Source organism: Monodon monoceros, unplaced genomic scaffold (genome assembly GCF_005190385.1).
Source record: "Monodon monoceros isolate NGI ecotype Baffin Bay Population unplaced genomic scaffold, NGI_Narwhal_1 Super_Scaffold_2, whole genome shotgun sequence".
NCBI classification, from domain to species: Eukaryota; Metazoa; Chordata; class Mammalia; order Artiodactyla; family Monodontidae; genus Monodon; species Monodon monoceros.
Window position 1 is genome coordinate 54,782,138 of NW_021703776.1, and position 22,305 is coordinate 54,804,442.

At 41.6% G+C, this 22,305-nt stretch overlaps 1 long non-coding RNA gene and 1 pseudogene across 3 annotated transcripts in view; one reads left to right on the forward strand and one right to left on the reverse strand.

Moving 5' to 3' along the window:
* Positions 1-429: 429 nt before the first annotated feature.
* Positions 430-22,305, reverse strand: part of LOC114901974 — a 31,201-nt gene continuing 9,325 nt past the window's right edge. Inside the window, exons 2-9 of one of the 3 annotated variants that reach the window (XR_003795330.1) lie at positions 20,327-20,405; positions 16,176-16,208; positions 15,472-15,503; positions 13,382-13,486; positions 12,855-12,954; positions 11,187-11,303; positions 8,162-8,373; positions 430-474 (exon numbers count right to left, since the gene is read on the reverse strand). This is a non-coding gene — a long non-coding RNA (uncharacterized LOC114901974). Of the gene's footprint in view, positions 475-8,161; positions 8,374-11,186; positions 11,304-12,854; positions 13,487-15,471; positions 15,504-16,175; positions 16,209-20,326; positions 20,406-22,305 lie in introns of all 3 variants that reach the window. The other 2 variants (XR_003795328.1, XR_003795329.1) reach the window with 2 other exon arrangements.
* On the forward strand, positions 9,334-9,810 carry LOC114901973 (annotated as a pseudogene).

Consider the following 22,305-nt stretch of genomic DNA (forward strand, 5'->3'; position numbering starts at 1 on the left):
CGCCCGGACCATTCATTCTGAGCTCATGGAGTCACCCTGCCCACGCCCGTTGTTTTCCAGCCCTCCTTCCGTTTTTCGGTAATTCCTCTCAGAAGGAGAAGCTCAATTCCCCCCCCGCGCCTCCCCCCCCGCTTCAAGCTCTTTTATTTCTCTTTATTTCTTTAACTTTCTCCATCACCCACCCTCACCCTGTTTCATGAGCATTGCTTTTTCTGCGGGAGACAAGCCTTAAATCCGAAAGGAAGTTATTTGTATAGGGCTTTATTGTTGAAACTACCATCCCGTTCTTCGCTTTTTCTTCAATTTCTTCCAAATAACCAAGTGTGTATTTTTTTTCTATTTGTACTGAGGCAGTTAATTGGACAGCATGAGAATTATTCATATCGTGTCTTGCTTCCAAGAAAAAGAGGAATCTTACTGTGTCTTTTCAGTTTCATTTCCTCTTCCTAAATAATCTTCCAGGCTCACCAGCTCCTAAAAACAAAAGGGAAAAAATTAAAGTTGAATACAACACAGAGCTAATTATTCTTGAAAAAGATTGTTATGTCCTAAAATTAGCTTCCTCTTCAGAGTTTTATTTTAAAGCAAGGATCTGAATGTCTACTCCAGCGAGATCAGTGGTTCTATAGTAAGAGCTTCTAAAGACCCTCTTGGAACTGTTGGAACAAATACTTCTTATCTTTAGAGAAACACACCACGGTGGAGATTGTTCACACTTGGCTGAATGTTCCTAGCTTCTGAAATTCGTAATAGGTGAGTAGGTGTTAAAAGAGTTGACGTGTTTTCATAGTAGAGGAAGATGATAAAGGAGTTTAATGGAGGCCTCTAGAATCTGACTACCTGGGTTCCTGTCTTATGATGACCACTTCTTGATTCTGAGAGCACCTTTCTTTTTCTGCAAAAGAGAGGCAGTAATTGTATGTACTGGGCTCCAGGAAGAGTTTCATCCTCAGTCTGAAAAATGACTTTCACATGGCTTAACTCAGAGTTCTCAGTCTCAGCACTACTGACATTTGGGGCCAAATACTTCTTTGTTGCGGGGCGCTGTACTGTGTGGTTAGCAGCATGTCTGGCCTCTACCCACTAAATTCAAGGAACCCCCTCTCCTCCCACAACCAAAAATTTTCTAGACATTGCCCGATGTCCCCTGGAGGGCAAAACCACTCCTGGCTGAGTACCATCAGCCTAGCACATAGTAAGTGCCCACAGATTAGGAGGCAGTATAAGGAAGTGCTTAAAGATATGGATTTCCAGAATGTAAACCTCAGGCAAATTTTGCTCCCATAAACCTCATCTTCAAAACAGGAATCATAATAATGCTAACTTCTTAAGACTGGCTAAGGATTAGATGAATGTGTGCATATAAAAGCAATTTGGATAATGCCTGGAATATGGTAAACTTAAGACATGAGCTTCTATTCTCATTTTCTTCCTGTGGAGTGAAGGCATTGGACTAGATCAGAGATGACGTGGCTTATTTACTGATACTCCCCTCCCTGCCTCATGCCAGACATCACAATGAAGTCAAGGCTGTTGCTTCCGCTTAGCCTAAATAAGGTAAATAAGCCCTCAGAATCCTTCTCAGCACAATGCTTTAGGAAGCAGCTACTGATAGAGCAAGGTCAGCAGGTGATTCAGGTGATGCTGAATCACCATGCTGAAGCTACATAAACTTCAAGCCATTTTAAGAATAGGATCTTAAATCGTCATAAGATTAGGGCATCAATCTTCTTGAATGGTGACTACAAGACAAATGTGATGAGAAGGAATTATCACCTCTTCAATGCCTTTTATGAAGGAAGGGGAGAGAGTTCCAGTATCTTGACTATAATCATACAGACTATGAGTGATTAGAGGTTGGGTCTCCTACCCTCTTAAAGTGTTCCCTTTTGCCACTGCTACCACTTGTGGAGCAAACACTTGTCTGAAGCGGTGATGTAAACCGCCATCCTGTATACTCTTAATTCATTTTTGTTCTCCTTTGCTTTTATCTGGAAAATGGATCAAAGTATTTAGTTGCATAGGAACACCTTGTAAGCATTCTGTCAAAAGTGTTAGTCCTCATGACTGAGGAATGCACATGAATTCACCAATTCCTTCATTAAATAGAGAGAGACTCCTCCTTTATATAAGGGATCATTGAGAGCTGGCATTTTAAGAGATCCAAAGGTGAATCAGTGGGTGTCCCTGCCCTCAACCTTTTTACAGTTTCATATATTGGGCAGACCAGACATGGATATAAATAACTACAATACAAGCTAAAAAACAGAAAATGTCCTAAGAGAGGTACCAAAAGTGTGTTCAGAGAAGAGAGAAATTATTTTGGGAATTAGGAGCAGAGAGTCACTTCTGCGTGTCTTTGTTGACATTTTTAACTTTTCAATCAAAAATTATTGTTTATTACAATCAAGTTGCAACATCATTAGGCTTCCTCAATCAGACACAGTTCCTGCTTAGTTTAAGTGGAAACTATCAGTGCAACTAAAGGTCACAGTTCATTCTAACAGTCATTTTTTATCAGATGTTTAAAATTTCTGGAATGTTCTAGAGGAAAATCGCGCAACTTTAGTGACAACAGACTGACTTTATTCCAAGCATTGACAGAACCAGTTTTTAGCACATTATACTGTGGGAGCATAAGGCATACATATACCTTATACATAAGGTATATATTTTATAAAAAAGGAACAAAAAGATTAAGGCACAAATCGGAGTGATGCTTCTACAAGGCAAGGAACAGTAGAGATTGCCAGCAAACCACCAGAAGCGAGGAGACAGACATGAAACAGACTCTTCCTCACAGCTCTCAGCAGGAATCAACCCTGCCAACAGAGTGATCTTGGATGTCTAGCCTCCAGAATCGTGAAACCATAAATTTTTGTTATTTAAGTCATTCTGTTCGTGGGAATTTGTTATAATAGCTCTAGCAAACTAATAGAACCAGTTGTTCAATTCAACAAGGTGCCCAGAGCACTGACAAGGCAGAGAAGAGGATTAGGTGCAGTGTGGGTGAAGAAGTGCTGTGCAGGAGCTTACCCTCTAGTAGGGGAGGCAGATGTGGACACAGCGTGCAAAGTGGGCTGGCAGACACCCCCGAGAACTCTACCAACTTCGCTATATGTGCTTTCCAAAGGACCCCTCCCTCCACCCAAAAGTGATCTATAGTTTATACTGTTAGCTTTAACTTTAAAAAACAACCAACCAACCAAACCAAAACAAACCTTAGTAAGAATAATAATCAAATTGCCTAAGGTTCTAAACCCATTAATAATATAGATGACCACCAATACATCCCAAGGCTCTGCACCTGTGCAGTGTCTCCTTGGATCTCAAAGAAACTCTGCAAGGTGGGCTCTGTTTCATCCCCACTTTTCAGATTAGGATACTGGGGTTCAGAAGTTTCACTTCTTCTTCCTCGTTACTTGGCTTGCATGAAGCAGAACCGAGTATGACTCAAACAAACTAACTCTTGACAGTGTTTCTCCAAGTTGGTCTGTGGACCACACCATCAGAATCACCTTAGTCACTTGTTAAAAGGAAGAGTTTGGGGCCCAACCCCAGAATTACTGAATGAATTAATCTCTGCTTCTGAGAAATATTTTTTGTTTTTTTGTGTGTTTAAACAAATTCTGGTGATTCTGATTGAGAGGAACTACTAATGCAGCAAATAAACTCTGCTGCCTTTTTAGAGTTTCTCAGTGCTTTAGCCTGTTAGAATCAGCTGAGTAGTTTTTAAAACTCCCATTTTCCCCTTCCCAACTGAATCAGAACCCACAGAAGTTTTCATTTATAAAAACTGCCGAGGATTTGAATGGACAGCCAGCATTGAGAACTGCTGGTAGGGCACCCATGCTTTTAACCCAAAATATTGAGCTCTGTTTTAAAACCAAAAGACAAACCTAAACAACATCAACCAACAAACTTTTAAATAGCTAAAGCTTTAAGCCATCTGAAGGTACAAAGAGGATTATGATGGAGGAAGGGGAACAATGAAATCAGTGGGCACCTGATGGGGGAGTCCGTAGAAGTCAAGTGGTAACTACTAATAGATTAAAAGACAAAAAAAAAAAAAAAAGCAAAAGAGGGAAACATGACAAGATATACTGATTTCACTTTAATCAACCTCTGGAAATAATATGTGATTATTGTTTTTTTAAACAAAAACCTTGTTTAAATTCCTTTTTAAAATGAGGAATCAAATGGTATTTATGAGTGATGTCATGTCGTGGAATGACTGTAGGCTTTAGAGCCAGAAAGACCCTGGGTTTAAATCAGTGCTTCTCCACCTGGTGCAAGACACCATTTTTTGTTCCCTGAGGACACTGGATGATGTCCAGAGACACTGTGGTTGTCACAGCTGGGATTGGGAGAGTGCTACTGGCATCTACTGAGCAGAGCCCAGGGATGCTGCTAAACATCCTTCAATGCACAGACAGCCACCACAACAGAGAGTTATTTGGTCCACAGCATCAGTAGTGCTGAGGTTGAGAAAACCTGGTTTAAACGTTAGTTGCATCATCAACTAAACACACACCATTGAGCTTAACCCCTCTGAAGAGCACTCAGTCTCCCCATATGAAAAATGGGGAGAATAAAACCTATGGCACAGAATTAATATCTAAAACACTTAAGAAGTGCTTACTGGGCTTCCCTGGTGGTGCAGTGGTTGAGAGTCCACGTGCCGATGCAGGGGACACGGGTTTGTGCCCCGGTCTGGGAGGATCCCACGTGCTGCGGAGCGGCTGGGCCCGTGGGCCATGGCTGCTGAGCCTGCGCGTCCGGAGCCTGTGCTCCGCGATGGGAGAGGCCACAACAGTGAGAGGCCCGCGTACCGCAAAAAAAATAAAGAGAGAAAGAAGTGCTTACTATGTGCCCAAGATATAGAAATTGAAGTTCAGAGAAGTTGGTGACCAGCTCAAGTTTTCCACCTAATGAGTGGCTGAGCAGGATTAGGATCTAGTCCCAATACGATCCTTTACATCAAGGGGCTTCCAAACCTCCAGTTTGTGGGGTGTAGGGCTCGCTCAGCCATTCATTGGATGGGTCTCTTGTACTCCAATAGCCTCCTTCCTAAGAACTGATCAGAATAATGTACACTGATTGGCAACAATTTGCTCATCTGGATAAAGATGAGGTGCCAAAAAAAAAAAAGGGGGGGTAGCAAGGAGCCAAGAATGTAATAGAACGGATGTGATGTCCAAATATCTCCAGGGGGTTGTAATTGCAATCAGCGGATAATAGTCTTACTGGATGTAAATGGATAAACAATCTAACATTACTTTTCCAGGAACAAAACCCTGATTCTGCTCTCCAGAATCATAGAGTCCCAACACCATACCCTTACTGTTGCCAAAACATATAACTAAAGTGCTCTGGCTGGAAGCTTCTTACTCAAATGTGTTTCTTTAACAGAAAATGACAGCTCCATTAATATAAACACTGAAGGTCCCAACTTTTTTTGTGTGGACATATAGTTCCATTGCTTTTCTGTCTTCAAACATACAATGCTTCTTTCTTTCTTTTTTTTTGGCCATGCTGTGCGGCATGCAAGATCTTAGTTCCCAGACCAGGGATCAAACCCGTGCCCGCTACAATGGAAGCACGGAGTCTTAACCACTGGACCACCAGGGAAGTCCCTACAGCGCTTATTTCTAATCTTGAGAAAGATTTCATGAACATAAGGTATAAAATTCTAATTTAGGCATCAGGTACGGCTCTAACTCTGGACAAACTGACCAGTTTCCCTGGGTCCAGATTTACAGGCAGTAACATTCTCAGTTGTTAATAATAATAATAGTCAATTATTGCATGGATATTAAGTCCCATGTGCTTGACATATACCATTATTCCCATTTTACGGTTGGGAAAACTGAGGCTCAGAGAGGTCTAATGACTTGCCCAATGTCACAGAGATAGAAAGTGACAAAATGAGCATTTGGAACTGGGGCTCTCTGAACCTCAAGCCTGAAATGGTTCTGCTACACACCAGCAGTGACAACTGTGATGCAAGTACAGTGAACTACCATGGCAGCTTCAACAAAGAAAAGGAAATTCCAGAAGCAGAATTAGCAACACAATCTTTAGGATGGTAGTTTGGCTACTTTGCAAAAGGCAAAGAGTGGTTAGTAAGAGCAGCAGGGAATTTGGGGTCAATCTAGACTTGAATCCCATGGTCAAGTTACATAGTCTCACAGCACTATATTGTTAACCTTTATAACATTATCAAAATTATAATTACATATTTTTGTATAATTATTTGATCTATCTCCCCTACACACTCCAAGATATTTGAGGGCCAGAGTTTTTGCTAACCTTTTTATCCCCAGGACCTAGTACAGAGCTTGACACATAGTAAGCACTAAATAAATATTGATTAAATGAATAGATGGATAGAGGGAGGAAGAAAGGAAGAGAAGGAAGGAAGGAAGGAAGGAGGAGGGAGGTCACTGTTTGATTTTAAGCAAGTCCCTAAATCTTTCTCCCCCCACCCCCATAGTAATCTTTATAGTGGAAAAGTTTATAAATGCCCAAATATCCGCATTGAGTTGATGTTATATGATGTGGTGCCTAGTCATTATCTGTTTTCCTGTACCATGCAGTCTTATATTTTGACAGTGAGGAGATAGTCTCAGTACACCCAACGCTGTCACTCACTGTTTGCTGGGTGTGATTTCTCTCCTTGACCAGAGTTTAAGAACTGATGGGTGGGGATATATCCTGTAAGATGCTTGAATCCCTTGGCACAGTGCTAAACTCGAGGAAGGTACTCAGCAATAGTTACTGCACCATAGTAAACTAAGTGCTCCTGGGGGTTTGCATATGTTTCACAGGCAAAGGGTGACTGAGACGTTTGGGGAATGGGAGAGTGGGCGTTTAGAAAGAGAATTATTTTCCTTCAGGTATTTTGAAAGCTACACTACCCTCTACAAACTTGTTGTTTTTGCCTGTGTAACTGCTCACAAGCAGTATTTGAGCATTCCCATTTCTCCGCACCCAGTAGCTGACCGGACTTTCTGAGAGTCTTTTGCATAATATTGTTTAGGGGATGATTACAGTTGTCAATAATTTTATGGAGGTTTCATACTCATTCCCCCAGGTTTCACAATCCCAGGGTTAAAACTGGGTCACAAGTCAGTCGAAAAACAGGATTTCTCTGACTCTCCCACAATCCACAATTGCTTCATCTTCGACACCTCTCAAAGTTCCTCCTAACGAATTCTGGGATGTTCTGAATGTATTCATTGCAAAGCTTCTCAGTTATCCATGGTGCGACCTTTTCTTCTCTCTTTCTCTGTCTCATGTCACCACTGGGGCCACCAGCACCCATTTCCTACCTGTGTCATAGCTGTTGCTAAGAATTTGTCACATGTGTCTTGCACTGGCAACATCGCACAGATGTTTTAGTGAAATAACTTCTTCAGATTTTTATCAATATAGCTTGCTATTAAAGTTTCAAATACAGAAGAACAAATAATGAAAAATGAAAGACGTTCACTGCTTCATTATAAGGTTTTATGTACCAACATTTACCTATATACATACATAACCCTACTAAATTCTATTTTCCACATAGCCCAGTCTCTGAATAATATTAGATTCAAAGAAAGTAGTTCATCCACAAAATATTAATGAAGAAGCATTTCTAATCCTTGTACCCATCTCTTGAAAACACTAAAAGTGCCCCAGTTCAAACCCATACTATACTTTGTCAAACCCCAATTTGTGCATATTTTTCTCCTTTCTTTTCTCTTTAACCTCCAGTTCTTCATTTTGTACACTAGCTTGATTTTTCACTAAATCCTTCCTACTTTCAGGCAGATCTCTTTATACTCTTCTGATTTAGCATCTAAGAGAAGGGTAAGGAAGGAAAAGACTCACTTTAGTGTATGTAAGGAGAATAAAGGAGAAAAGAAAGACAGGAATAATCATATATTAATAAATCTTATTCTGTCTACCTCTCACACATTTTAATTTTTGCATTTTTTTACATACAGGTTCATTCTACATGTACTAAACAGTAACTGGGGTTTTTTGTACTTAATGTTAATATATAGCTACTGTGTTCATGATCTATTGCTGCATAACGTATTATCCCCCAACTTAAAGCAACAAACATTTATTATCTCACAGTTTCTGTGGATGAGTTTCAGATGCAACTTACCTAGGCAACTCTGGCTCAAAGTCTCTCATGAGGCTGCATCAAGCTATTGGCTGAGGCTGTGATCTCATCTGAATGCCTGACCTGGAGTGAGGTGGGAATCTTCTTTTAAGTTCATTCATGTGGTTTTTGGCAGGCCTCAGTCCTTTGCCACATGGACCTCTCAGCAAGGTTGCCTCAGGACACGGCAGTCGGCTTTCCCAAGGATGAGTGATCTAAGAGAGAATGAGCGAGAGTGTGCACAAGACAGAAACCGAGTCCTTTTCATAACCTAATCTCGGAAGTGACATGTCATCAATTCTGTTGTATTCTGTTCATTAGGAGAGAGTCCGTAAATCCAGCCAAACTCAAGGAGAAGGCATTACACAGGGGCATTAACACTAGTAAGCAGAGATCACTGCGGGGAGGCCATCAGACACTGCCTACCTTATTCTTTTTAATTTTAGCACAGTATTTCAAAGTTTGGACCAACTGTAATCTTTTAAACTATCAGCAATGATTTCTTGTTTATTTTCTTTAATTTTCTTTTCACTTCCCGCCTTTTATTTGATTGGTTCTACTTTCTTTTCTCCAGTGTTTAGAACTTATGCATGGTATTTGCCTTGCCTAGTTGACATTTTAGTCAGGATCTGTATTTTGCTGCCTACCCAACCCTGAGGACAAGATGAGACTCTGCATGCTTTTACTGCTCACCTATGTCTTCATTTTCTTAAAATCATTTGAAGTCTTAGGTCTAGATCTGTGCTGTCTGATATGGTCACATTAGACACACGGAGCTATTGAACACTTAAAATGTGGCTGGTCTGAGTTGAGATGTGCTTTATGTATAAAATACATGCTGGATTTCAAAGACTTAGTATGAAGAAAAAGAAATATATTATTAATAATTTTAGAGTCATTATATACATATATATATTTATTATTATTTTTTTGGGGGGGTGGGTACGCGGGCCTCTCACTGTTGCGGCCTCTCCCATTGCAGAGCACAGGCTCCGGACGCACAGGCTCAGTGGCCATGGCTCACGGGCCCAGCCGCTCCACGGCATGTGGGATCTTCCCAGACCGGGGCACGAACCCGTGTCCCGTGCATCGGCAGGCAGACTCTCAACCACTGCGCCACCAGGGAAGCCCCAGAGTCATTATATTTTGATTATGTTACTGATTCTCATGTGGAATCAGCATTGAGAACAACAGATGGCTTTAAAATACACAACAGAAGAGGAAATGAGAACCTCTTATCAATAGCAAATATGTCTATATTGTCCAAACCAGCGTAAGAGTGAATACGTATTTACCTTTTAAAAATAGGTCTAAAAAAACCCAAAAACTAAAACACAATAGATCCATAGACCTGTTGGTTGGTTGGTTAGAGCTTGTTTGTGCTCAGGAATGAAGATATAAGAAGTCTGCAACAGCTTTTTAAAATGATTTCACAATTAATTCTAGTCTCTTGCTGCAGCAACGTGAGTAGGAGCACTGGGGCTGTGGGCCTGGAGCAGAACTTCTCGGATTGTTTTAAGAAAATGGCAGGTAAGCAGGACATGGGGGAAATCACCAGCTTCAATAAGGCCAAGCTGAAGAAGACGGAGGCACAGGAGAAGAACACCCTGCTGACCAAAGAGATCGCTGAGCAGGAGAAGCAAGCGGAGTGAAATTTTCTAAGAACCTGGAGGATCCTCCGCTCCCATCATCTTGGAGACCCGAGCTGTGATGTGGAGGAAGAGCCACCTGCAAGATGGACATGAGCGACAAGCTGCACTGTGAACCCAGGCACTCCTTGCTGATGCCACCAGCCCATAGGTCTCTGAGGGGACCCTCCAATGGGACTGCCAAATTCTCTGGTTTGCCCTGGAATACTATAGAAAGTTATTTGTATGATTAATGAAAATAAAACACAGCTCGTGAGGGCTTCCCCGGTGGCGCAGTGGTTGAGAGTCCGCCTGCCGATGCAGGGGACACGGGTTCGTGCCCCGGTCCGGGAAGATCCCACATGCCGCAGAGTGGCTGGGCCCGTGAGCCATGGCCGCTGAGCCTGCGCATCCGGAACCTGTGCTCCGCGACGGGAGAGGCCACGACAGTGAGAGGCCCGCGTACCGCAAAAAAAACCCCAAAAACAACAACAACAAAAAACACACCTCGTGGCATGGCAAAACAAAAACAAAAGCAAAAAAACAAACCAAAAAAACCCCATTAAATTCTAACCCAGAGCAAAGATGAGCTCACAGAAACCTGGCCCCTTCTGACTTTTATAACCCTGACTTTGGTCACAAGATTTCAAACCTTGAAGACGACTGTTTTTTAGGAAGATGTCTCCTCCTCTCTGTCCATTCAATCGAAGCTGCTAGAAGAGTGAGGACGCTTGAGGTGAAAGGTTTTATAGCCTGAAGACCAAGTGTTAATAAAGCCTAACACAAACCCAGTATTCAGAACATGCTTAGACAAACAAAAAAATTTAGACTCTAATTTTCAAGTGCTTGTAATTTTTCTGGAGGGAGGGGTCAGTGAAGAGGAGTTCTATAGTAACTGTAATCATCAAAGAGGATTTATAAGGAGCACTTGTTTATGTGCTAAGAGTTTGCGCAGACTAACACCCCTTAGAGATGACAGAAGTGCTGGAAATCAGACCTCAGTACTACAATGAGCTAGAAACTCAACCACCTACAGGACTGGGACAAATAATATACTGGTAATGACAAATGACATGCTTGTAATGAAATGTGTTGACGAGGAAAATCACACAATGTAAAAGTTATGAGTTAAGTTTTATTTGGGGACTTTATTGAGGACTATAGCCTGAGAGACAGCCTCTCAGATAGCTCAGAGGAACTCCAAGAGGTAAAGGGAGGAGCCAGGAGATATATGAACCTTTTTGTTGGGGAAAAACATGTAGTCAAGTGTCAAAAGAGTATTGCTAATCACAAAGAAGAGAGATAGCTCAAGTTAATGATTTTAGTGCTTTTCTATGTATGGGAAGATGCAACAATCTGGGGTCACTTGAAATTCTTCCATAGATATTCATCTTAAATACCTAAGGGGCGGTATATCCAAAGCACAGAAAGTTTGCTGTTTTTCTCCATCCTGAATTTCCCTCAGAGTGCACTGTCCGTGGGCAACTGCAGTGGCTGATGGCTTGATCCTTGTAGAACTGGAATGGCAGGTAACATTGTTTTTTCTTTACAAATTCAACAACAGTTAATTAAACCTTGTAGTATTGATCACTGTGTTTTAAAAATTGCATTCATTAAAGGCCTTTCTACTTGACCATTTTCCCTAAATTCCAATAGCCACTTTCCAGTTTACTGCAAATACCTGAGTAGCACTGTGTTTTGCAGTTTAGCATTGAAACCATGCCCCATAGTTAACAGAAGCTGATAACTAATAGAAATGCTTGAATTTGTCTTACAGAACAACTGATAAGGGAACAGATTATTAAAACCCTTTTGCTTGTAAAAATATCTTCATTGATTAAGGTTTGGGTTTTTTTTTTCTTTTTTTCCTCTCTTTAATTGCATCCCTTCCCAGCTTTACGCAGCCCAGGGGTTTTATAGGAATTTGGAGTCTGCTCCTGCCCACTGCAGGCTGGCTGGGGGCTGGTTGGGACCACCGACCCTGAACCTGGGCTGTGCAGATGTCCAGTGAATGGCCTTTTGATGTCAGAGGGCCGGAAAACTCCACTCACAGATCATGCTAAGCGCCTCCATTTTGAATATGCAGAAGCATGTAACCCAGATGCACGTGCACAGAACATCAATTACCTCACCTTTTAACCTGCCTCCAATCACCTTTCCCCAGCCTAAGACCACCTGCTTATCCCTAAAATATCCCAATCCCCTGCCTTCAGGGAGGCGGATCTGAGACTTGTTCTCCTGTCTCCTCACTTGGCTGCCTTGTGAATAAACTCTTTCTGGGCTGGAAACTTTGGTGTCTCAGGGTTTGGCTTGCTGTGTGTCAGGCTGACATGGTTCGGTAACAGTATCAAAAGCAAAAACTGCAGCTGTGTTAAAGCCTAGAGGAAGTGTATGTGAACTAATTTCCTTTCTAATTCTTCGACTCAAAGAAGAGGCTATAAAGCCTCCAGCCAGCTAAGGGCCTATGCATCATACCTCCCATATACTCTGCGTCATCCTTTAGAACATGTATCCTCAAACACCTTTTAAAGTGCTTTCACAGGGCAATCCTGTGGGGCAGGCAGGAAGTATTACTAACTCCAATTTATAAGGGATCTGTCAGTCAGGAGGGTCTTCCCTGCAAGTAATGAAAAACCCAATTTATACAATAAGAAACATTTATTATCTCACATAATTGCAGAGACAAAACTAGTTTTTCCACAGAGGGAAGGAAGTCAATTAAAATCACCACCTGACAAGATGAAATTTACATATCAGTTACCTACAATTTAGAAAGCATGGCAAAACAACTCAAAGACAATGAATAGGGCCAGAATCTGATAACTTGAAAGGGTATGCTGTAGACAATGCATGTTTTCCATTGAAATGCAAAAATTTTTTGTACCTCCCCAAAGAAGTCATATAGTTGGTATTTGTTTAGCCATTTGGAATTAAAAAAAGGAAAAAGAAAAAGAAAACATCCATATTGAGAGTTACTTTTTTTAAAAGAAAAACTAAAGTATTTGGGTCATAAATCCTGAAAAATAAATAAATAAATAAAAGCTCAAGAACGAAGAGAGTGTCAGCACCTCAGGCTCAAAGCGACACCTTTGCAGGGAAGAAGATGTCCCAGGGTCGGAACCTGGGTGACTTGAGGCTGGCACAGGAGTCCTCTGAGCTTGAGAGAAGCTGCAGAAAACAGATGGTGAGACCAAGTTCAGAGTTAGGATTCTGGGGAGCCCTCTTGCCGGTCTTGAAGATCTGAACAGAGCAGTTGGTAGAAGCCATAATGGTCAAGAGGAGTCAAAGAGCACGCTGAGGCCTGAAGTCAAGGAAAGGGGACATTTACTGATAACCTCCAGCATGACAAGCACTTAAACATACATCCATCGAATCCTCTAACAACTAAGAAAACTGGGCCAGATATCTTCCGCTTGCCTTTTCAGAGCCACTGCCCACCATTCTCCACCTTCCTTTGTACCCAGGACTACATCAGTGGCTCTCCACGTGTGGTCCCCAGACCAGCTGGATCAGCATCACCTGGGAAAGTGTTTGAACTGCAAAATTCAAGCCCCCTCCACCACCACTGAATCAGAGCTCTGTATTTCAACAAGACCTGCAGGTGATTCTGATGCAGGCCCAAATCCCAGAACCACTGGACCTCTTTAAAAGGACTCTCTTGCCCTCGGGATTCAAGTTGGGTTCATCAACGGGGAAGCCCCTGCAGAAGGTGAGAGGGAGGAGGTGCGTAAGCCCAGGTTACTTGTTCCCCCAGCTTCCCACCTGCACAGTCACATCAGGGTCCACAAAAGGTGCTGCTCCTGTTGGGTTTGCCCTTTGACGTTACTCACTTCTAAGTTCTGGCAACCGACCCTGTCCCTCTTGTCTTCAGGTCTGGGGGTGGAAATGACACTGTTTCTGGCCTTGAGACAATGCACTATCGCTGTGACTTCCTTATAATTTGTCCACAGCTTTGTAAATTGTCCCTTTATTAAATTTTACTAAACTCTTTTCAAAGTATCCATTTTAAGTGTGTCATTGGTTTCCTGCTAGGACCCTGCCATTTCTGTCATGACTCCCATTTTGAAGATAAGGAAATTTATCATCAGTAAACAAGCCCAAGCTTGCCCAGTAAGAAGCAAAGATGGGCTTGAAATCAGGGCTGTCAGGGCACAAAGTCCCAGCCCTCTAATCATAGCGTTGGTCTTTCTGGTGTGGCCAGCTCCCCGTCCTGAGTCCTCTCCTTCATGTAAACTATCAGTTTGCTGGCATCTGACAATAGGATGGGTCAGCAGCCACTCATCAATCAAATAATATCCAAATTTTCATTATAGTGGAGTCTATTTTATATAGGTATAGTATATAGATAAGATATAAGATATAGAGATAAATATAATATATAACTATATACGTAACTATATATAATATATAACTATATAATATATAACTATAGTATATAACTGTATATAACATATATTATATATAATATGTATGTATCTTCAGGTAGAGTAAGCTTTGAATAAATCATAAAGAGGTATAAAAATACATTCTGGTATCAAAGACTAAACATTGAAGGAAAAAGAAAGAGTTCTTGGGACTTCCCTGGTGGCGCAGTGGTTAAGAATCTGCCTACCAATGCAGGGGATATGGGTTCGAGCCCTGGTCGGGGAAGAACCCACATGCAGAGGAGCAACTAAGCCTGTGTGCCACAACAAGAGAAGCCACCACAATGAGAAGCCCGCCCACCACAACGAAGAGTAGCCCCCGAGCGCCTCAACTAGAGAAACCCCGTGTGCAGCAACAAAGACCCAACACAGCCAAAAATAAAAATAAATAAAATAAACAAATTTATAAAAAAAAAAAAAACCTACAAGTTAACTTGTGAAGAACTCTTTTTTTTTTTAATGAAGTTTTTTTTTCTTTTTTATTTATTAATTTTTGGCTGCATTGGGTCTTCATTGCTGCACGGGCTTTCTCTAGTTGCAGCGAGCAAGGGCTACCCTTTGTTGCTGTGCGCAGGCTTCTCATTGCGGTGGTTTCTCTTGTTGCAGGGCATGGGCTCTAGGCGCACAGGCTCTAGAGTGCAGGCTCAGTAGTTGTAACGCATGGGCTTAGTTGCTCCGCGGCACGTGGGATCTTCCCCAATCAGGGCTCGAACCTATGTCCCCTGCATTGGCAGGCGGATTCTTAACCACTGAGCCACAGTGGTTAAGAATCCGCCTGCCAATGCAGGGGACACAGGTTAAGGAAGCTCCTAACTTGCAGCTTTAAAGTATTCTAATCTAGAATCTCAAAGGACTTCTTTGGAATTCAAAAAGAAAGAAAGAAAGAAAAAGATTCTAAAATTTATCCAGAAGTAAATTTATCCAGAGTAAACAGACAAGTATAGTCAAAATAATGTTTGAAAAAGATGAAAAATGAGGGGAAGCATTTCTAACCAAACCAAACTAAACCAAACCAAACCAAACCAAGCATACACACACACAGACACACATACACACACACTTAAAATGAATATCACAGCGCTAGAACTGACATGCAAATAAATGGCTCAGAGTAACTAGAAAAGCAAATTAAAGTATATAAACTAACTCAACTTATTAAAAGGAAGCATTATAAGTCAACTAGAAAGAGAAGAATCGTTCAGTTAATAAAAGGAAAATTGACTTAGGTATCAGGGGGAAATAAATCTATTTAGATTCTCACCTCACAATATTATCCCCATGTGAATCAAAGGGCTAAATGTAGAAAAACAAAACAAAACAAAATAACAACAGAGCACCACAAAAATTAGAAGGTATATATTTCCTAACAGATTAAAAAGACTTTGCACACTTAAAATAAATGGGAAAAATTACAAAAGAAAATATGATTCTACCATCTTAAAATCTATTAAAAGTAATTACAAGGCTAACAAAGTTATGAAAATATCTAGAACCAAAAATGCAAATTTTTTCTTAATATATAAATACTTTATAGAAATCAATAAGAAAAACACCAATATGTTTATAAAACAATGTGTAAAAGATAAAGACTGGCAATTAAGTTGCAAGCACCAAAAGAAATGTTTCTTAAATAGAAGAAAATTCAATCTCACTGAGCATTACAGAATGCAAATTTCACAAGAGAAGATTATGTTCAGGACCTTGGTGTAGACAAATTTTCTTTAAAAGGACACAATAAGCATTAACCATAAAGGGAAATAATGGATAAACTGGAGTCTGTTAAAAATGTATCTTTTGCTCATCAAAACACAGCTAAAGAGTAAGAAGGCAACCCAAAGAGTAGAAGAAGAAATTTGATAACTGACAAAAGATTAAGATCTAGAATATAAAAATTTCTTATACAATTCAATAAGAGACAGACAACTTAATTTGAAAATGGGCGAAATACTTGAACAGTTTACTTACAAAAGAGGATATCTCCAAATGGCCAGTAAACATCTGAAAAATTGTTCAAGCTCATTAATCACCAAGAAATGCAAATGGCATCAGCAATGATATATCAATACACAGCCCAGCCAACTTGCTAAAGGGAAAAAGACAGACATTATCAAGTGTTAACCCAAATTTGGAGAAACTGAAACTCTTAGACACTCCTGGTAGGTATCTAAATTGATATAACCATTTTGGAAATTACTGTCTGGCAGTATTGAAGCTGAATACGGCCATAGCCTACCGCCCAGCAATTCCACTTCTAAGGTGCATGCCAACAAAAATGCATAAACATTGTCACCAAAAGAAATGTACAGAAATGCTTATAATCTACAACTGAAAACTAACCAAATGTCCATTAACAGCACAATGAACAAGTACAATGTGATATACTGTATTTATAAAATGGAACACTACACCGAAATGAGAAAATCGAACAGGGCTAGTTTATTGGTCTTAGAAGTCAGAATGGCAGTTATTCTTGTGGTAATAATGACTGGAAGGAGCATGAGGGGGATCCTGAGGATGGCGAATTTGTTCTCTTTCTTGATATGAATGCCGACTCAGGTGTGTTTGCTTTGGGATAATCAGATACTTTCCTATGTCTTTATCCTTCAACAAAAAGCTTAAAAATAATAATCAGATGACATTTTTAAATGATTTCTAAATTGGTAATTCTCAGTGTTGGCAAGAGTACAGTAAAACAGATGCTTTCATATACTGTTGGCAGAACTGCAAATTGATCCAACCAACCTTCCTGGAAAGCAAATTAGCAATATGCATAAAAATATTTAAAAGTCCATGCTCTTTGATCTATTAATTCCACCTACACGAATCTACCTTTTTTTTTTTTGCGGTATGCGGGCCTCTCACTGCTGTGGCCTCTCCCTTTGTGGAGCACAGGCTCCAGACGCGCAGGCTCAGCGGCCATGGCTCACGGGCCCAGCCGCTCTGCGGCATGTGGGATCTTCCTGGACCGGGGCACGAACCCGTGTCCCCCGCATCGGCAGGCGGACTCTCAACCACTGCACCACCAGGGAAGCCCACGAATCTATCTTAAGATAATGATTCACTCCAAAAAATGACAAGGAAAATTATGACAGTACACAAAACTATGTGTAAAACTATGTACATATAATAAAATCCCAACTATTTAAAATATGTTTAGAAAAAAGGAAATATGACTGTATGGGCTGAATGTTTGTGCCCACTCCCCTTTTACCCTCCCTTCCCACTACAATTCATATCAAAGTCCTAAACCCCAGTTTGATGGTATTTGGAGATGGTCTTTGGGAGGTAATTAGGTTTAGAATAGGTCATAGTGGGAATGGGGGGGACGACTCTCATCATGAGATTAGTGCCCTTAGAAGAAGAGGAAGAGGGCTTCCCTGGTGGTGCAGTTGTTGAGAATCTGCCTGCCGATGCGGGGGACACTGGTTCGAGCCCTGGTCTGGGAAGATCCCACATGCCACAGACCAACTGGGCCCATGAGCCACAACTACTAAGCCTGCGCGTCTGGAGCCTGTGCTCCGCAACAAGAGAGGCCACAACAGTGAGAGGCCCGTGCACCGCGAGGAAGAGTGGCTCCCGCTCGCCGCAACGAGAGAAAGCCCTCTCACGGAAACAAAGACCCAGCACAGCCAAAAAATTAATTAATTAATTAATTAATTTTTAAAAAAAAAGAAGAGGAAGAGATATGAGAGCTCTCTCTCTACCGTGTGAGGATACAGTAAGAAGGTGGCCATAGACAAGCCACGAAGGACACCTCACCAGAACTGGACCATGCTGGCACACTGATCTAGGATTTTCTAGCCTCCAGGACTATGTAAAATAAATGTTTGGTGTTGAAGCAACCCAATCTGAAACCATGCCCCACAGAGTTAACAGAAGCTGATAACTAATAGAAATTCTTGAACTTGTCTTACAGAATAACAGATAAAGAACAGCTTGTTAAAGCCCCTTTGCTTATAAACTGCCTCATTATTGTTGAAGTTCGCTTTAGTTTTTTTTTTCTTTCTTTCTTTCTTTTCCTCTCTTTAATTGCATACCTTCCCAGCTTCACACAGCCCAGGGGTTTTACAGGAATTTGGAGTCTGCTCCTGCCCACTGCAGGCTGGCTGGGGGCTGGTTGGGACCACCGACCCTAAACCTGGGCCTGTGCAGATGTCCAGTGAATGGCCTTTTGATGTCAGAGGGCCGGAAAACTCCACTCACAGATCATGCTAAGCGCCTCCATTTTGAATATGCAGAAACATGTAACCCAGATGCACGTGCACAGAACATCAATTACCTCACCTTTTAACCTGCCTCCAATCACCTTTCCCCAGCCTAAGACCACCTGCTTATCCCTAAAATATCCCAATCCCCTGCCTTCAGCGAGGCGGATCTGAGACTTGTTCTCCTGTCTCCTCACTTGGCTGCCTTGTGAATAAACTCTTTCTGGGCTGGAAACTCGGCATCTCAGCATTTGGCTTGCTGTGCATTGGGCAAACGAACCTGGTTCAGTAACAAGTCTATGCTATTTTGCTATAGCAGTCCAAGCAGACTAAGACAATGATCAATAGTTATATCTGAGATTACGGGTGATTTTTGTTATCTATTTATTCTGTTCCAAATTTTTTGCAATCTTATGAATTACTTTTTAATTTTTATAAAGCATAATTACTCATTAATATGTGACCACATCCCCATTGTAAAAGTCAAACAATACAGAAATCAGAGAAACATAAAAACTATCCTTTAACATATTCTCTCACCAATCCGCCTTCCCCAAGTTTGGTTTCTCAAAGATAAGCACCAATAAAAGTTTATAAATATATTTAACTTTCCAGGTATTTTATTCTGCATTTACAAACATGCATACATTTGTAAGGAAATACACATATACAGAGTTTTTTTAAAATTATTGCTTACAAACAGACTTAGGGTAGCTGGATACTCCCAGTTCAGTGTCTTGTTTGACCCACACAATGATTTAAAACGTTGCATAGTTACACAAGTCGTGCTCTTCTACAACATAAAGAGGTTGGTACCTATTGCCATACACCTGCCTGGCCCTTAAAATTTTTGTCACCTGCTTGGCCTCCCTAGGCCTCCTAGGTTTTTGTCTTTGTCACCCTGGATCTCTTTAACATACTGCTCTGTAAAGTGCTTTTTTAAAATATCAAAACACCAAATAATAAATACGTTAGCATGACAATATGTCTAGACCCACCTAATTCTTTTCTACGTAGTGTTCCATAGTACGCATTACTTTTATAATCAAAATTTTGAAAAGTGCATATTATTTTAAAGGAGTTTAGATGCACATTTCAAATTGATTCACGTTTCCTGAATATGTTTCTGTCTGCTTGTGAGCTATGAAGCAGGAATTCTTTAGTCTCTGTTTAATTTTTCATCAAAGATGGTTCGTGAAAGGGTGCATTGCTGAACTGGAAGGCATTCTTATACTGAACACTTTATCAATAAAGACTCCTGTTTGCACAGTGGAAAAGCAATATTATTATTTAGAAACTCCCTTGAGGAAACGTGCTTTTCACACACAGAATGGATTATTTGTCTAAATGTCAAAGGACTCTTCTTAAATTTTTGTAAATATCCTTCATGCCCAGGAAACGGCAGTAGGTTGGATATTTTGTGACTCATAATTGCCTCTATTACCCTAGATATAGCTTAAATCTTCGATTACACTCAGTTCCATACATTTCCGTATACTGTCTTATGATGCAATCATTTCATGCCTCCTTAGTTTAAGTATTTAAGCCTTGCATCCCTCAAATATGGTAACTTCCTGGAGAAAAGGTTTCTTTTATCTATATGTAGACAAAATAAAACCCAGGCACCCACCTGGCTCTGTCTCATCAGGGAATTGCAGAATGATTCTAGCAGTTGAGAGTAATTAGAATCTGAGTAACTAGAATCTTGCTGGCATCTCTCAAATATCATTAGAGAGGATCCGACACATAGCCTATGTTAACATTTCTCCAATGCTCTTTCCCTAGTCCTCTGCATCCCATACCCTTCTCAAAAATCTGCCCGAAAACCTCTCTCCCTATAGCTCACTCTAGTCTCTCCCTTTTAAAAGCCCAGTTCCCATCCTTGCTTCTTTGTTCTTCCCAACAGATTACCTGTAATCCATAGTTCAGGACCCTGGAGTAGAGGCAGAGGTGGAAGGGAATGATCCCATCAGACAACACCAAAAGTGACCTAGCAGGAGGGAGGAAGACATGAGGGATGGAACAAGATCTAAATATTTTTGCTTAATAAAGTTTTTTTTGTTTTTTTTAAAGAAGATGCTGGGGGTAGGACTTTATTAATTAATTCATTTTTGCTGTATTGGGTCTTCTTTTCTGTGCGAGGGCTTTCTCTAGTTGTGGCAAGCGGGGACCACTCTTCATCGCGGGGCGTGGGCCTCTCACTATTGCGGCCTCTCTTGTTGCGGAGCACAGGCTCCAGACGCGCAGGCTCAGTAGTTGTGGCTCATGGGCCTAGTTGCTCCGCGGCATGTGGGATCCTCATGCCGAACATGTGGGATCCACATGTTCGACCAGGGTTCGAACCCGTGTCCCCTGCATTAGCAGGCAGATTCTCAACCACTGCACCACCAGGGAAGCCCTTAAAAAAGTTTTATATTTGTTAAATATACCTACTGTAACTATATTTTTCAGGTGGACAATTTATATCTAACGATCTAGAACTGGGAAGCATAGTGAAGCTGGGATTATTTTGGAAAATCAAGAGAGAAGTTTTTTGCAGTTTGTTGGTTTGTTTCTTGAGAAGAGGAAGAAAGTCACATTTACTGAGCACAAGCTACTGTGGGATGCCCCTTTTGTTTAGGGGCATGTTATGTTGTTTAGCTAGCACAATACCCTGAAAGGGATGTATTATTGTCTCCATTTCACACGTGAGGAATGTAATAGGCACTTTTGGCATATCCGTCCCTCTCCTAAGGAGCACTGCGTTCTCTAGGAATTGTCCCATCGAATTCCCCCATCCACAAAGGTAACTTCTTCTCTGGCTGCCACTGATTGGGCCAGAGGTGTGAGTATATGGCATGAGGCAGGCCAATCAGATATTCTCTCGCAGAAGTTTGGAATCAGGACTCAGAGAGAGTGGTGGCTGGAGCTGTAACTGGTCAAACAATTCATGCACTCTGAGAGTGGATCCTAGTGTCTGGAGAATCTTTGGGATGAGTGGTATGAAAATTCACATTCAGGGCTCCCCTCGTGGCACAGTGGTTAGGAATCGCCTGCCAGTACAGGGGACATGGGTTCCAGTTCTGGTCCAGGAAGATCTCACATGCTGCAGAGCAACTAAACCTGTGCGCCATGACTACTGAGCCTGTGCTCTAGAGCCTGCGAGCCACAACTACTGAGCCCACGTGCCACAACTACTGAGCCTGCAAGCCACAACTACTGAAGCCTGCGGGCCTAGAGCCCATGCTCTGCAACAAGAGAAGCCACCACAGTGAGAAGCCTGTGCCCCACAATGAAGAGTAGCCCCCACTCGCCACAACTAGAGAAAGCCCGCGTGCAGCAACAAAGACCTAACGCAACCAAAAATAAATAAATTAATTAATTAATTAAAAATAAAAGAAAATTCACAATCAGCTGTGGAAACTGTGAGAAAGTTAATGCCCCTGCTTAGAAAAAGGCTGAGAGACGGAGGATTCTGTTAGGGCTGAGATGGGTTGGGGAAGGGGAGACTCCAGAGCAAACTAGATAATGGGTTTGGGGTGAGGTGGAAGAGAAGAACCCTTGATTAGTGGGCTGCGGGGAAGTTTTGGGAGCAGAGCAGGGATCTGAAAAACATGCTGGGCAGTGTGCAGGGTAACCCCTTCTCTGGCCTTCCTATGACCTCCTCAGTGACATGGGGTGAGCGTCTCACGTTTTCAGAGAGCAGGCTGTTTCTGGAGCAGTGCTGAGCCCTGTGTCAGTGCTGGTGTGGGACAGGAGCAACACTGCACATGGGACGGCTGGCTTTTGGGCTAAAGGAGTGAATGCAGGGGCTGTGGGAGGTCCCTGTGGAGGACCAGCAGGTAAGCTGGGCCGTGCAGAGAGAAGATAGCCGGCATGAAGAGAGAAATAAAGGTGAGCAACAGAGTAAC